A 15,781-nucleotide genomic window follows, 5' to 3' on the forward strand; every position below is an offset into this window, starting at 1 on the left:
TTTTGAAAAAAAAAAAAGGAGGACAGAATTCTGTGAAGAGTTAGTCCAAGTGATCACAGACACAACAAATGTTTGGCAGTTGGATCTCTTTTTCTTCTGCTCCCTGTTGGGATTTTGCCCTGGCAAAGTTTCTGTGCTCATTTTAACCAGACTCTTTGTGCAGCTTCTGCTTAAGCATGTTTACACTGCAGCAGACACGGCCATGATTGCTTGTGTTCATGATGAGCACAGACTTGGATTATAATCCCTCCTGGCATAATTTAACGCACCGCTTCAGACAGCAGGACCAGAACTACCAGCCACACTGTCACTCACACTGAGGAGGAAGTTGTATTTTTTTCTCCTGGCTTTATAGTTTTGCTGAATATGTGACAGCAATCATTTTTGGTTGTTAGTTAAAATGAGGAAGGGATGTCATAAAGCTCACACCAGATGGCAGACAGCCAAAGTCCCAGCAGAGTGAAATGTAGAGGTGTGACACGGCGTTATGCCTCTGTGGGAGGAAAGGAAAAAAATCTGGGTTTACAAAGAAATGAGGCAGCTTCACACACATCTCTTCTGTGTATTGAACCAGATTAAACTCAAAACCCAACTTCAAATGTCAAGAATATAAATTGCATTTTGAACAAGATGTCTTTACAAGCACAACATATGGTTTTAGATGCTCGTTGTCGCACTAATTGACATCTCAACACCTAAAGGTACTTTGTTGATTTTTTTTAGCGTGTGGAGCCCCAATCTGTTATCTGTTCTACCAGCATGTATGCACAGATATGAAGTAATAAAAACTTCTGCAGATGTGTTAATGCAAATGTGTAGATGAACAGATTTGTGTGTGCCGTCTGTGGAGCTTTTGCTCCACAGTGACGATAAAAATAGAGTTGTATTGTAAGAAAGTGCAGGAGGTCAGAGGAAAGTGTGTCTCACACTATCAATCCGCTGAGGGAAGTGTTTCTGTGAGCTGAGCAAGTGACAGATGTGAAATATGCTTCTAGAAATACTTTTTATGTGGTTTGCTCTTTTTTTTTTTATTAACCCCTTCACTTTACTCAAGCTAAAAGAACATTCATACAGCTATGGTTGGTGCTACTGCATCTATTGCTTACATTCAGAAAAGATGTGCATGTATAGTTACTGTTGAGTTGATTATGGGTGAAATTTTTCCAATTTGACACCATGACATGTAAAGATGTGAAGCCAATATAAGTGCCTTAAATCTGCATTCTTTCTAATGGCCACCAAGGGGCATCTCCACCGGTTGCAAAAAGAAGTTTGATTGTATAAAAGTCTATTAGAAAATGACCCTATTTCCACTTGATTTATTACCTCATTCAACATTTTCTTTTGTTTATGGCAGGGGTGTCAAACTCAAATACACAATGGGCCAAAATTTAAAACTTGAATTAAATCGCGGGCCAACATTGAACAAATAAACCTTTTAATATATACCAAACATGTTTTGCTTTAACATTAAATATGGAACCAGCAATGCTTATAAACATACAATATATAACTAAATAGTGCAGACATGCAAATCAAATTTCAAATAAAAAACACATCAATGTCATTAATTTATTAAATAAAAATTAAATAAAAATCGTATGCCTCTCTTCTATTTGCAACCTTCTGATTTAAATATCAAAATAAACTTTTTCAACAGGTTAATAAATTCTGCCTTTCTTTTCGCCAATTTATGGAAGGGGTAGCTCGGAGACAGCTCTAGCTTGATGTTGCTATGACGACTGTCACAGAGGAGCGTTTCTGGGTCCTGTCCTGATTGACGCGGCAAAACAACAGCAGGGCCAGTTTTTATAGTACAATAATTATATAATAATTTGGTATTGCCTCGTGGGCCAAATAAAATTACACTGCGGGCCAAATTTGGCCCGCGGGCCAGAGTTTGACACCCCTGGTTTATGGTCTCTATATTAGTTTTCAGTCTTCTTCAATAAAGCATGATATTCATTTGGGTCTAATTGTAGAGTAAGATACATGCTGTGTATGCTTGACAAGTGATTGACAAGTTGCTAGCACGGTGTTGTCTGTGTATTCGTCTTAGATCTTTGACCCTTTCGCAGTGTGTTTTCAGTTCATAAAAGTTAAATGTAACATTTTGGTCACCTAAAAATGGTTTATTCAGCATTCAGTTGTACTAAAAAACTAATTTTAAGGAGTCGGCTGTTTGTTTTTGCACCTTTGGCCAAAACGCCAAACTCAAAGCTTCAAAACAATAATCCAAAAAACCAATGGGTGACATCATGGTTGCTACATTCACTTCTCATACACAGTCTATGCACACAACCAAGGAAAATGATGCTTCTAATTTGCTTCTGAATTAAAACTTGCTGTTTGATTACCAATTCTGGATCAATAAAAATGTTCATTATATATTTTGGCTTGCCTAGCTATTAAGAGACAAATTTCTATTTAGGCAGGCAATTAAGCTTTTTTTTTCTCTTTATATTAATAATTGTGCTCAGTATTTCCAGTGCTTAAAGCTACAATGTGCCTGTCATTAGATTAGACTTGGTAAGCCAGCACGAGCAAATCAGCAGGGAGCAAGGAAACTTTAATTTGCCTGCATTTCAGTGTCATAACTTTATAAAAAAAGAAAAAGAAAAGTCACTGATAATTGCTGCAGGGTGGTGAAACTATGTTTTCATGCATACTGATGGCACTAATAATCAATACATTGTTGTTGGGAGGAAAAATGCAACCCAGACAGTCTGTGCAAAGTTTGATTTAATTAACCCGAAAATAACATATAATACCCTATAGTTATGTAAGGATCCCTTATGCTTCTGTGCTGAATCATGAGGCTCTGTAAAAAAAAAGTTGAATGTGGCCTCGTCCCCAGGGCCCGGGGGGGTTGAGAACTTCTGGTAAAGGTTATTGCTAGGATCATTAGATGTAGCCATTAGCCACGGCAGCAATGTTGTGCCCTGCTGCTGCCCATTCCACATCCAGAGCACCAACAACACTGGGCAGCAGATGCAGCAGTAGGAGCTCAGTGTCTGAAAGCACCTTGAGGGGAAGCCTTTACTGTTTACCCTTCCAAACACCAGAGCATACACTCACCAGCCCTGTATGGGGGGTTGGGTTTTGATGTGCTACATCCATTTCCTCCCTGTGAAGAATAAAGATGTTAACACTCAGGTGTCCTCTGATCTCCTTCTCATAACACCCACAACTAAACAGCAGCCCTCTTCCACTAGTGAAACCCCTGAGATGTTATGCCTCAGGGTCAAATATTAAGTAGGCATCAGAGGAGGAGCCGTTGTGGTGTAACATGGCTACACATGTGCCTTTCTGCCTGCAGGGACAACACTCAGTCCGTTATCATCAGTCTTTACTGGACACATTGCAGCACAAAGCAGCTGGAGGCTGTGAAGAGGAGCTGAGGCTGGAGCAAAGCCAAACCAACTTCAGGCTAAAGAAAATGTTCTTAGTCTTATTTTTTGCTTATCACTCTGGTGACAACTATAATCCATATATTTAAATAAAAATATGAGCTCCACGACTCAATGTCATCACTTTGGCTCACGCTGCTGTTGAAGATGAGTGACGCGCTGAGACATGCCCTCTGGTTTCAGAGCTCTTTTGTCTGATACTTGAGGCTTGAGAATGTATTTTGAACAGCAAATCACAGGCTGATCTGCAAAAATTACAGAGGTTTTGACAGATAAGCAACTCCTTCCAATTTTTTATCCCTCTGTGGTGGTGACAGCCGTGACTGGAGGCTTTATATTTTTGGGTTGTCTGTCCAGCCGTCTGTGCCTCCGACCCATTCTAAATACGGCACAACGTCCAAAATGACTCAATGATGAACTGATAAGATGTTGGAGGTCAAAGATTAAGATCACTGCGAACTCAAAATCAGGTTTTTGGTCATTACTTGAGAGTTAATATGCTAATTAAGAAAACAATTCCATCAATTATCTAATAGGATAAAATGATGACATTTCCATCCAAAAACTTAAAGGTCAGCTCCACTGCGACATCATGATATTCTTCAAAAAAAAAAAAACCCTTTCTGGCAATTATTCAATGCCATAACTCAGGAATAGAAGAGGTTGTAAACATATTTAAGATTGGGTCAGATACTGAATCGTGGCCGGCTTAAAACTGTGGTGATTTCATACACTGTTAAAAAATGTTTGTAGAAATTACAGTAAACCCCTTCAAATTATATCAGAAATGGGTCGTAAAATTTAAAATTGTATATCACTGTAGTAGACACTTTTAATTACCGTAAATCAAAGAATAGCACAAAACTGTAACTTTTACTGTCATTAACTGTAGGAAACACAAAGTTTTGCTGTAAAAATATAACATTTTGATGTAAAATGAATGGAGAAATACCATGATGACACAATTACCCTAAAAATAACGGGAATATTCAGTCTAAATAACAGTTTTTGCTGATATTTACATTTAAATGTACAGTAGAAAACCCACTCACTGTAATTTTTACGGTGAAGTTCTGGCAACCACAGCTGCCGGTATTTTACCGTAAATGAAACAGATTATTTTTTACAGTGTACATGACAAATGTTAAGCCTCCAATTTTTTAAGATTTGTAGCCTCTCTGCAGCAACATCCATATTTAAAGCATTCCACTGTCATGGCTGCATACGGGTCTGGACAGACATGATGTAAACCACAACTCTGCTGCCTGGCTGAGCCACGCAACCAAAAGACAGTAATTCTAGTTATTCATTCGAACTGAAGGAATATTTCCTACCACAGATTTAACTGTTGCAGCAGCTTTTTTTTTATCCTGGTTGAATTTAAAATAACACTTGAAGGAGTTGTCAGAGGTGACAGTGAGGATCACTGCTTGTAATCTTAGAGGAGGTTAAGTGGAATGCACCTAAATCACTGCCTGGCATGTAGTTGCTAAGACTTCAGTAATATGTTTGGTTTGGTGTGTAGACACGTTTCTGCATCACTGTGTGTGTGTGTTTTCAGAAGACCAGAGTTTTGTTCTGGTTCCAGCAGCAGCGAGGGGACAAAGCACACTGGGGAGAAGGCGAGATGCATTCAAGCCCTCCCAGGAATAACAAAGCCCCTTTTCTCTTCTCATTATTTTGTTTTTACTTAGAAATGAGAATAAAGACATGCAGCAGAGTTATTTACTCTGTATCTCTTTTTAATAACCTGTCCTTATATCATGCTGAAAAATAGATTGTTTAACCCTTGATTTTTTTTTTTTTTTTTTTTTTTACAGTTTTGTGCTGCACTGGCAGGGACACAAATAAACAAATGGGCTTTTATTTCAATTATATTGGCCATTTATGTGAACAACAAAGATAGCACAAAGTGTGTCAATAGGCGCCGTGATTCTTCTGTTTTAATTACAGAGGTCTATTAGGAGCCACAATGATCCTCTACAATAGTCTTAAAAGAGAAGAATGCAAATGAATGTAGAGACAGAGAGAGAGGAAACGGTGTTATTATAGTGGAGAGGAGTGAATGCAGAGATTATTAGAGCTTTAGTCGTCCAGGCCTCAAACTGTGTTTGTGAGAACGGCTTCTCTGCCGACAAGACGTGCAGAGTAGCTCCATGTCTCTGCATTCATTCCCAAAGCTTTTTATAATACTTCACAGGAAGGGGGCGAGCTCTCCTCATCTCCAAACACAGATGCTTCATGCTCCTGCATAATTCACTGTTGTGTCAGTAATCCACAGAGAAGCTGGAGTGAAACTGCGGAGCTTTTAGTGGTTAGTGGGGCTGCTAGCTGAAGGGTCACTGTGTCACTAATGACTGAGAGGGAACGAGAATAGACGTGGACCAGAAACCAACAATTCTCTGATTGCTGTAAAGCAATTCTGTAATTTACAGCGCAAATACAATTAATTCATAAACTGAATAACTGTAATCCTGCTGTTAGTACAGTACATACACAAAGTCACCGTAGCTGCTCAGAGAGAAGGAAAGCCTAAACCAAAGCAGGACTCACATCAGGCTGAGATAAAAATACAAGTTTACTTGTATCAATAGGGGATGTGTGATGCCAATACTGATTTTAGAGGGAGAAAATTCACGATAGCCAATATGGTGGCCGATGTAGTAATTATTTGAGCTAGAAAGAAAAGAGTAGAAAGAATAGATTGTGCACCGATTTTTCACCAGAAGGACTTTCTTTGCATTATAAAGAGGACAACAAAAATACCAGATTCTCAATTACATGCAATATTATACAATTCAGTAAAATCGCTAACAAGGAAGTCAAAGTTTTTGAGCATTTTATGCACTAAATTGTGCAACATGTGCACAAAAATGTGTTAATTTTCCCAGCAATAACTCTGTGTCAGTAATGCTGATAGGAAATTTGGATATGAGATATGAGATTCCTCAAATTGTCACCTTTCATTAGAGCCCAGAATATCTGTAGGTTGCAGGATTCAAAATTTATGGAAATGTGGTATGTCACAAAGGTTACCAAGGATGCTATTGGAGTCTCCATAAATACATAATCGTAATTATTATTATATTAATTCTAAAAACCTGTGTAAAATAGTCATCAAATTTGAACTGGGAGTAGGTAATATTTTATACTTTGACCCCATTGTGTTTCCCAGCTAAATGACCTGCAGGCCTGTATATACCAAAAATATTCAGGCGGACAATAAAAAAACATTTTTTTCAGCGTGTTTCAACTTCCATCACTCAACAACAGAAACACTTACAGTTATTCTGACTCTTTGGGAATAAACTCCAGAGTGTTACCTTTCAAATGTGACCAGAACCACATATTTACTCAAAACTATTCAATCCGAAGCGAAGCCGCTGCTAATTCATGCTAGCATGAATTGGAGCATTAACTGGGATGTTAGTTTTGGCTAGCAAAAAAACAAAAACAAAATGTTCGTTACTGACCTCAGAAAACTGAGCAGCGACTCCTTGGAGTGTCTGTTAGTCCAACCAAACACTGAACAAGACATTTTTACTGAACAAAACGTTCAAATAAACTGTCATTAAGTGAAAATACAGTGAAAGGGTCAAAGTTATGAGACCAAATCGGTAAACGTCCTTATATATTAATATATATATAGTATATACAACTTTATTGACACGTTGCCGTGGATACACATTGCTCTGCTTCTCTCCTGATGACGGCTCGCCTTGTTAGTGACCTGTCAATCAAAGGTAGCCCCGCCCCAAATCATATGATTCTTTATCGTCTATTTTCTTCTAAATGGGGCCATTATTAGAACTATTAACATCAAATTGTCTTGAAGAAGTTTTTTACTAGCGATTGAGACTATAGTGTTGTCCCGGAAAAAAAAACTTTTTCACATTTTGCACTGAAATGAATGTACAGAAATATTTTTGCAGCCACACTTAGTGCCCCCTGCTGGAATTTTCGGTAGAATGCAGCTTAAGGCACTTCCTGGTTAGCCTCCATGCTCAGACCCGGAGGTTGCCACCTGGTTAATTTGCAGGAATGCTAAGGGGTAAAATTATATAAGATCCAACAACAAACAATTGTGAATAACAGTGAGAAATGGCTCAGTGTGTACGATAAACTATACTTGAGATGCTGGTGACATTTAGGTTAATAAAATGATTTTTTATACTGTGTATTATAAACAACTGATGTTTGTACGACTTGATTATCGGATATATGGAAAGTGAAATAAAACATCACAGCATGGAAAATAAAGTGTTTCTCTCCTCACCAGCTCAAAGTTTCACCTCGACTTTTATCAGCTCTTCTCTGCAAGCTGAGGTGTCAAGTTCGTGTGTACACAACCGCGCCGCGAGAGTCAGAGGAATTCATTCTCATCTTAGAAAGTGTCTGTTTTTCCCACATTCAAAACCCTCTTAAAAGAAAAAAAGCAGCTGTGTGTAATGTGATATCACAAGTTGGAAGACTGAGAAATGTAACACATCAGCCCCCTTGTTTATATATTTATGCTTTCTCCATAAGAGAGAATGAGCTGTGGTCTCCTCGACTGTCTGACAGCTGACATGTAAATACAGCTTTATTTCTCAGATGCGAATTGCCGGAAACAATTTACATGGACTCCTGTTATGACGGACAATAAATCACAACCCAGGTTCCTTCTAAACAAACCATTTACAGCTTTTTAGCTGTCACATATTGTTAGCCAGGAAATTTGCGAGTGCAAATGTCGTCAATCCAACGGATCAAAACAAAGAAAAGCCCGTAGTAGGATGACAGTTTGTTCGCTGGGTCTGCCATGCTGTAATTATGGACTGAATCCATGAAAGATACGCTCCTGAGGCTTGTAATTTCCAGCAGAGAGAACCGAGGCTTTTTCCATGACAACATTTCAAAATGTGTTCAATTTATTGTGGGAACATGTTAGACACACACACACACACACACACACACACACATTACATGTAGACTTGTGAGGAGTCTCACTGATATGATGCATTTCCTAGCAACTTACGTCAGGACTACTTGTATGTTAAAGAGGTGCAAAAAAAAAGCCAACTTGTGTTTTTTGGCCTAAAACAGTGATTTAAGGTGGTAAAACTTGGTAATATAAATTATTGACATTTGGGGCAATAATGTAAGTTAGCACAACAAAGGAAGCCAGTTTGTGAGTTGTTGTTACTTATATCTTTAAGTTGGGGTTCACAACAAGGGACAATAGTTCTGCTAACTCTTATTTCTTTGTTGTGAAATGCAGGAAAGCGGTGAAATTCGGTCATTAGTGAAAGCTAGCGGCTAACTGATGCTAGGGGCTAACTGATGCTAGCAGCGCTGCTTGTTACAGCTACAAGAGTAGCCATTAGCGTATCAATGCTAACTCAAAATTGTGGTCACAACATTAGCTGACATTTCATAGCGGCGTTACCATCGTGCCAATTCAGCACATTACAGAAGTTAGCAGAAGTAAGGATTAAAAGTTATTACAATGTAAAATTATAAGTTAGTACAACTTACAGTTGAGTTGACAAAAATCTGAATTCAGAGTTGAGCAAACTCAAAAACAAAACTTAAAATATTTAGTTTAATTCTCCAACTTAAAATTGTATCGAAGTTTGTTGCCTTGAAATTTTGAGTTCACCCAACTTTTCTTTTTTTGCAGTGTAGATTTTGTCCATATAAGAAAACAATGCAAAGAAATGTGGGATTGCAAACTATCAATCTAAAACTGCGACTATCTTTCAAAAGATGACCAAAAGCTACAATTTGAAATCAGGCAGGCCTCCTCACTGTCCGCTTTAAAAAGAAATCTTAAAACCCATTTTTATTCACTGGCTTTTAACTCAACATGAGCCTTTGCTCTGTTTTATTTTTTGTTTTTATTTGTTCTTTGTGGGTTTTTTTTAATTAAAATTAATTTTAAAATTGAGATTCATTTTAAAACGCACTTTTATTTACTGTTTTTTTTTTTTTTACCCAGCATGAGACTCGCTTTGTTTTAGTTGTTTTTGCTTGTTCTTTGTTTTTATTGTTTTTATTGTTGGTGTGTCCTGCCATGTACAGCACTTTGTATCAGCTAACGCTGTCTTAAAGGGCTCTATAAATAAAGTTGATTTGATTTGATTTTGAAATGAAAAGAAATATGAATGACTTTTTCTTGTTTCTTTTCTTAATTTTCCTCTGCAACAACAGAATTCAGATGCTAATGCAGCTATTAGCATTTGGGTAGCAGCACTCATAAATCAATTTCATTGTTAGTTTTCATCATTTATTTACAAAGACTTCCCAGCTGACAATGGATAACCTGGTAATTACGCATTACTGTGACCAGATGGCCCAGTTTGTCTGGGAGGGTCCCGGTTTCAAGCCGGGTGTCCTGAGTCCCAACAAACATCTGTAAAACCCTAAAATGTTCAATATTCACTCGCAGGTTGAGCCAGCTTTCACCAAAATCTGGAGCGAGACGGAGAACCAACAGAACAGGAAAATCCGCCTACTTCCCTGAAGTCAGCGGTCTGGAACATTTTTGCCTCCCTCATGAGTAGTGTAGGAGAGACTGGGTTGATTGGCTCACATTGTATTTTTCTGGCATAAATTATGTAAATTTTATTTAAAGTTTAAGGTCCCAGCTATAAATCAATATGCTAGTTAATGGTTAGTGGCTGTTCTTTTGGTTTATGTTAATAGTTTGTTCAATTGATGAGTGAAATAATGTATTGTTATTAGATTTTAAATCAATTATTTAAATGTGACCCTACGAACGGTGTTTATGACTAATGGGGCAGAAAGCTGCACTCTGTATGTGATTAAATGTGAAAATAATTGTCCTCCATCTTGATGAAATGTGCATGGTGATAGCATACATCTGCACATGCATTAAAATATATATTTTCACCCTAACTGGCAAGCTGGTTAGATTGTTTGTCAGCTGGTTGGCTACATCCATGCTAAGGCTAAATCTGTAAACGCTGTTTAACACGCTGTTATTTTAGGCTGCTTTGGTTAAGATCTTCAACCACACTGAAGCGCCTGCTTGTATCTTTACTGTACAAACACACACGCACACACACACACACACACACACACACACACACACACACACACATTCTTGTACTTCTATCTTTGTGAGGACCCTCATTGGAATAGTGAATTCCCTTGCAAGGTGATAATAGTAATAATAATAATAGTGAATTTTTCATTAGTTTTAGTTTTAATTTAGTTGTGAATTTTTGTTTTCAAATTCAGTTAGTAGTAATTAGGTTTTAGAGTGAGTTTGCTAGTTTTAGTTCAGTTTTTATTGTTTTTTTGTAATGGGGTATTTGTTGGGTGGGAGATTAAAAGAGGTCACAGTAAATTTTGCCTTTATTTCCTTTGCCTTATCCATCTTCATTATGTATGAAAAAAGTTGACAAAGACGAAAACGAAGGACATTTTCACTATAATTTTAGTTTTGTAACCACACAATACAGCTTCAGTTAATTATCATTATCATGTGACCTTTAACCCTTAAAACAAAGTCTGAAATCTCAAAAAAGCCTTTCAAGGAGTGAGGACCGGCAAAATGTCCTCACTTTGCAAAAATGTCCTCACTCTGTTGGTTAAAAACGTGTTCTGGTCCTCACTATGTAGGAAATACAAGAACACACACACACACACACACACACACACATTATAATATCAGGACTCCACTGTCTACGACGGTATACTTTCTCTTGGTTTGAACTCTATGTAAACTCTGACTCACACTCCCTCGCCTTCACTACAATTTTTTCACCATGTCTCTCGCTTAAACACACACACACACACACACACACACACACACGAACACACACACACACACTCTCCTTCACACACATGTGCTCACCACATCTGTGCTAAAGTCTATTTGTGTGTGTACTCAGGAAGACAGTGTAGACACGAGTGTTCACAGAGTGATACAAATAGGAGATTCCTCCTCTCTAGTTGTGTGGGTGATGAGAGTTCAGCTCAAACCAACTGCTCTCTCCTCCTCTTCTTACAGTGTGTGTCCTTCACTCTTCTCCAATGTGTTAGTCTGTCATTTCCTCTCCCTGGTTCCTGCAGGAGTCAGGCTGTCTGCTCTGTAAATAGGCTTGACCTCAGTGCAGACTCTGGGGCTGCTTCAGTCTTTAACTCTGCACATGCTTCTCCGTTTACATTAGTGTGTGGTTGTGTGGGGGTGAGTGATTTTAGTACGGGCGCTCTGCCTGTAGCCACACGTACTGTAGCCACGGGTTGCATGGGTTTCTATGCCTGCTGAATGTTAAATTTTTAATTTCAAATCATTTCCTCCCTACACGCTGCCGTCCATTTGCTCTAAGTGCTCATGTTGTATTCAATCATGAGTTCAGAGACAATAAAGGTTCATGCTCAACAACAAATCCACTCCATAACATAGCTTTCATACCATACACCAGGGGAAATTAAATAATGCATAATAGACACAAGAATAACAAAAAACACATGAATAATAATAAAAATGGTAATAGCATGAAAACAAAACAAACCTTTGTCAGGGACTAAGTGCTGATTTTTCATTACAACCAGTAATGCCCCAAGGTGTGCTACACAGGGCAATATCAGTATGTAAAGACATACATACCAGAACATCTATTAGAAATTATAGCAGCTTGGCTGCAAGGGGAATGAATGATTTATGTGCCGCATGCAACTCATTGGCTATAGAAGGAGACTTCTGCTCCCTCCGCTTTTTGTCAACGTCTTTTTTCAACAAGATCTCCAACTTAAACGACAGAATAGACCGTTTGTCAGAACCATAATGACACATAGGAGCGTTTGTCAAAATGACCCATATGAGCGTTTCACAGCTACAGAGCGGAGCGTTCTAAAAATAGCACACACGTCATGGAGGATGACGCAGGAGTCCGAGGGATTTAATTTCAGCGAGGCAGTTTGGAGTAAAGTGGCAGGTAATATTCCTGAGTTGAAGAGCGGAGTATTAGCGGAAGACCAGAGATGCAGCAGCTAGCTGCTAGCTGTTAATGACCGGTCTACAGCAGAATGGAGAGAGCAAACGGAGTAAGAAAGGTCCAATCTCAAGGCAGACGAAGGCCAAGCCCGGGTAGAGACATTGGAGAGATAGCAGCTGGCGGCTAGCAGGCCTAGAGCTGGCTGTTTGTCTCTGCGCCGGGTTGGAAGAGGGCAGCAGCTAGTGGACGCGGTGAGCAGACAGGACCAGACGAGGAGGTAAATAAAAAATAAAAAAATAGTGCGACCGTCAGCACGCTTGTTAATCAAAGACGTCAAATGAAAACAGGTTGAAATCAATGATCAGTTTAGATGCCGTTTAGGTACCGAAACATGGTACCGTTTGATTTTACTTGAATCGGTACTCGGTAGTACCGACGCAATTCGGTTGGTACCTATAAAAGTACCGAATTCAGTACCCATCCCTACATACATGTATGGTTCGTGGTCGTTAGATGATGGCCAAAAACTTCCTGGTTAGGCATTATAAAAGACAGTTTAAAAAGTAAAAAATGTTACTTAAATGCTGGAAGTGAAGTAGTTACGTGAGCCATGTAAGTTACGTTAAAAACACAAGTTGCATAAAAATGTGATTCACAAACCAGGAGCCATGGAACTTATGTTAAAAGCATAAGTTGGGCGTCCCGGTGGCTCACACCGGTAGAGCGCTAACCATGTATGCCGTGTGCTGTGGCGGAGCCAGGTTCGAATCCGGCCTGAGCTCCCTTTGCCGCATGTCTTCCCCTCTATCACCCCCTTTCTATCTCTCACTATCAATAAAGCAACAAAATGCCAAAAAAATAATCTTTAAAAAAAAAAAAAAAAAAAAAGCGTAAGTTACAAAAGAAGTCATTTAGTTTTGTTTTCACACGAGACACAAACTATGATCTCCAGGGTGAAGGTCTGCCGTTTGTTCGACCCACCCACATCCCTCCCTTTGCCCCAAGTGACATCCGACATTTAAACTCATCACCACCATCAATCACTGCTACTACGCTAGCAAGATGGCAGCGGAGGACAGGCTAAAATGTAAATATGAGTCGTATTTTCCTGCCTGTACAATCACCCTCTATTGTTGATTTAAGAACAGACCAGTCTCCCTTTTTCAAAGGATAACAATATCACCATGGTGTTCTCCACATGCGATCAATGCTGCTTTCCATCTGAATTTATTCATTATTATTATTATAAATCATTCCCATTTTCATGGTCAAGCATTTTGAGTGGACAAATGTTGCAAAAAACAAATGCAAATTAGGCCGAATTTCCATCAGCTGGTTTGGAGTAAATGAGCCAAGCTGCAGCGTAGTTTCATCAGATATTCTATCCACCCCAGGTGGGAATAAAAACTCAAACCAACGAGCAAAAACTTTTACACATTATGAAATACTTGGACATCAGCAGGTTTATAATATTGGAGTGTGTGTATAATAATCAATAGCCATGTAAACAACTCAGTTGGAAGATATTCTTTTATGTAATTAGGACAAAACCAAGAATATTTTGTGCATTCACTGTAGTACTCAGTGCTAACATGCTGGTATTAAGCAGGTGTAAATCTTTTATCATGTTCACCATCTTAGTCTGGCATGTTGGCACACTAACATTTAAAAATTCTGACTGGCTGACCAACATTATCATCCCTTGAGCCTTAACGTTGCTACAAAAGATATGATGAAGCTGGGAATGCTGAACACATGTTTGAGTTTGAGTTTATTTATTAAAAACAGGGACAATACATATTAATGAACATATACATGTAAATATGCAAGATTATAGCCAACAGCTAATTTCCATCTTTAGTCCCTTTGGCAGGTTGATGTCAATACCATAACCATAACAATAAAATCAATAAAACATCGATAACAACAACTTGGCAGTTGGCCTTCATGGCCAGAATGAGCAGGAGGAGAGAAAACGTGTCCTTGAGCACAATAGAACAGAAAAGAAAAAGAGAAGCAAGAACAATGAAAAGTATAGTGGATCATGGAACATACAAGCCAGGGGTCAGGGGTCAGGGGTCAGGGGTCAGGGGACCAAACGTATTTCACTAGTGTTAAACGCTATGTTAATTATATCAAAGGGTTGATTAAAGTGCAGAGTGCTTAAGTGTTAAAGTGTTAGGTGTGTAATTATATTGCAGATTGCCCGATTTTACAGTAAATATAAAGTGCTATTTTAAATGCGTACAAAACATATTCCTTCTGTGACGCTTTGCAAAAAATGTGCTCCGTCTTGATGAGCAAACATGCATTTCCGTGATCATTAACACAATCATAAACACAATAATGAAAAATATACACACATAAAACAAATATTCTGACCTTTATTCCAACTCAATAGTAAAGTATTACTTGGGCCAAACACAAGTTGCCATCAGCTTGGATTTATAAAATAACACAGTGTGAAAGTGTTCATAAGTGTTTGAGACTTATTTACTTCTGAAGGATGCCTGAGTCCTGAAATCAATACGACGTGCCAAGTGGGGAAAAAAAACTCTTAAGGAGTCCCAGTAATAGCACTGCCACTCTGGGCTGGAACTTCTTCAATTTGAGAGGACTCGTGAAAGTGTTTGAAACTGCATTTTCATGTTGATATATATATATATATATATATATATATATATATATATATATATATATATATATACTGCAATAAGGCAGTCTTTTCAAGCTGACAATGCACTGCTTGCTGCAACTATTGTTGCTCAGTATTATAACTTTGATTCAGTAAAGTTGCGTGCCAAAAAGTCCAGTCATGAACTTCATGCATCATTATAGAAACTGATTTTATTGAGGAAATAATCATGTTGACACCCCACATCCTGCTGCCTCCTTTTTAGTGTGATTGTACACATTTTTGTGTTTTTAATGTTTGTTTGTTTCTTAGTGTTTTTTATACGAGCCTGTCAAAAACAAATTTCTGTCACTCGTGACAGACAATAAAGTTCTATCTATCTATCTATCTATCTATCTATCTATCTATCTATCTATCTATCTATCTATCTATCTATCTATCTATCCATCTATCTATCTATCTATCTATCTATCTATCTATCTATCTATCTATCTATCTATCTATCTATCTATTTATCTATCTATCTATCTATCTATCTATGTATTACCAGCAATCTGCAACTGTGCTATAGATTCTTGCTTTTACTCTAATTCTAACTCTAACTCTTGTCGTACTGAACAATGCAGGAACAGGCAAAAGTATCTACTGGCAATGTACCGGCTTCTGATTAGTGCTGTTGTTTATTTTAAAAGGCGAAACGTGGGCATAATCATGAGCACTGGAAAAAGCCCAGAGTCAAATTGGATCATACTTTAGGCCCTTTTTAGTGTCAGATAAATTGCTGCAGC

This window comes from Centropristis striata, chromosome 1 (genome assembly GCF_030273125.1).
Source record: "Centropristis striata isolate RG_2023a ecotype Rhode Island chromosome 1, C.striata_1.0, whole genome shotgun sequence".
Classification (NCBI taxonomy): Eukaryota; Metazoa; Chordata; class Actinopteri; order Perciformes; family Serranidae; genus Centropristis; species Centropristis striata.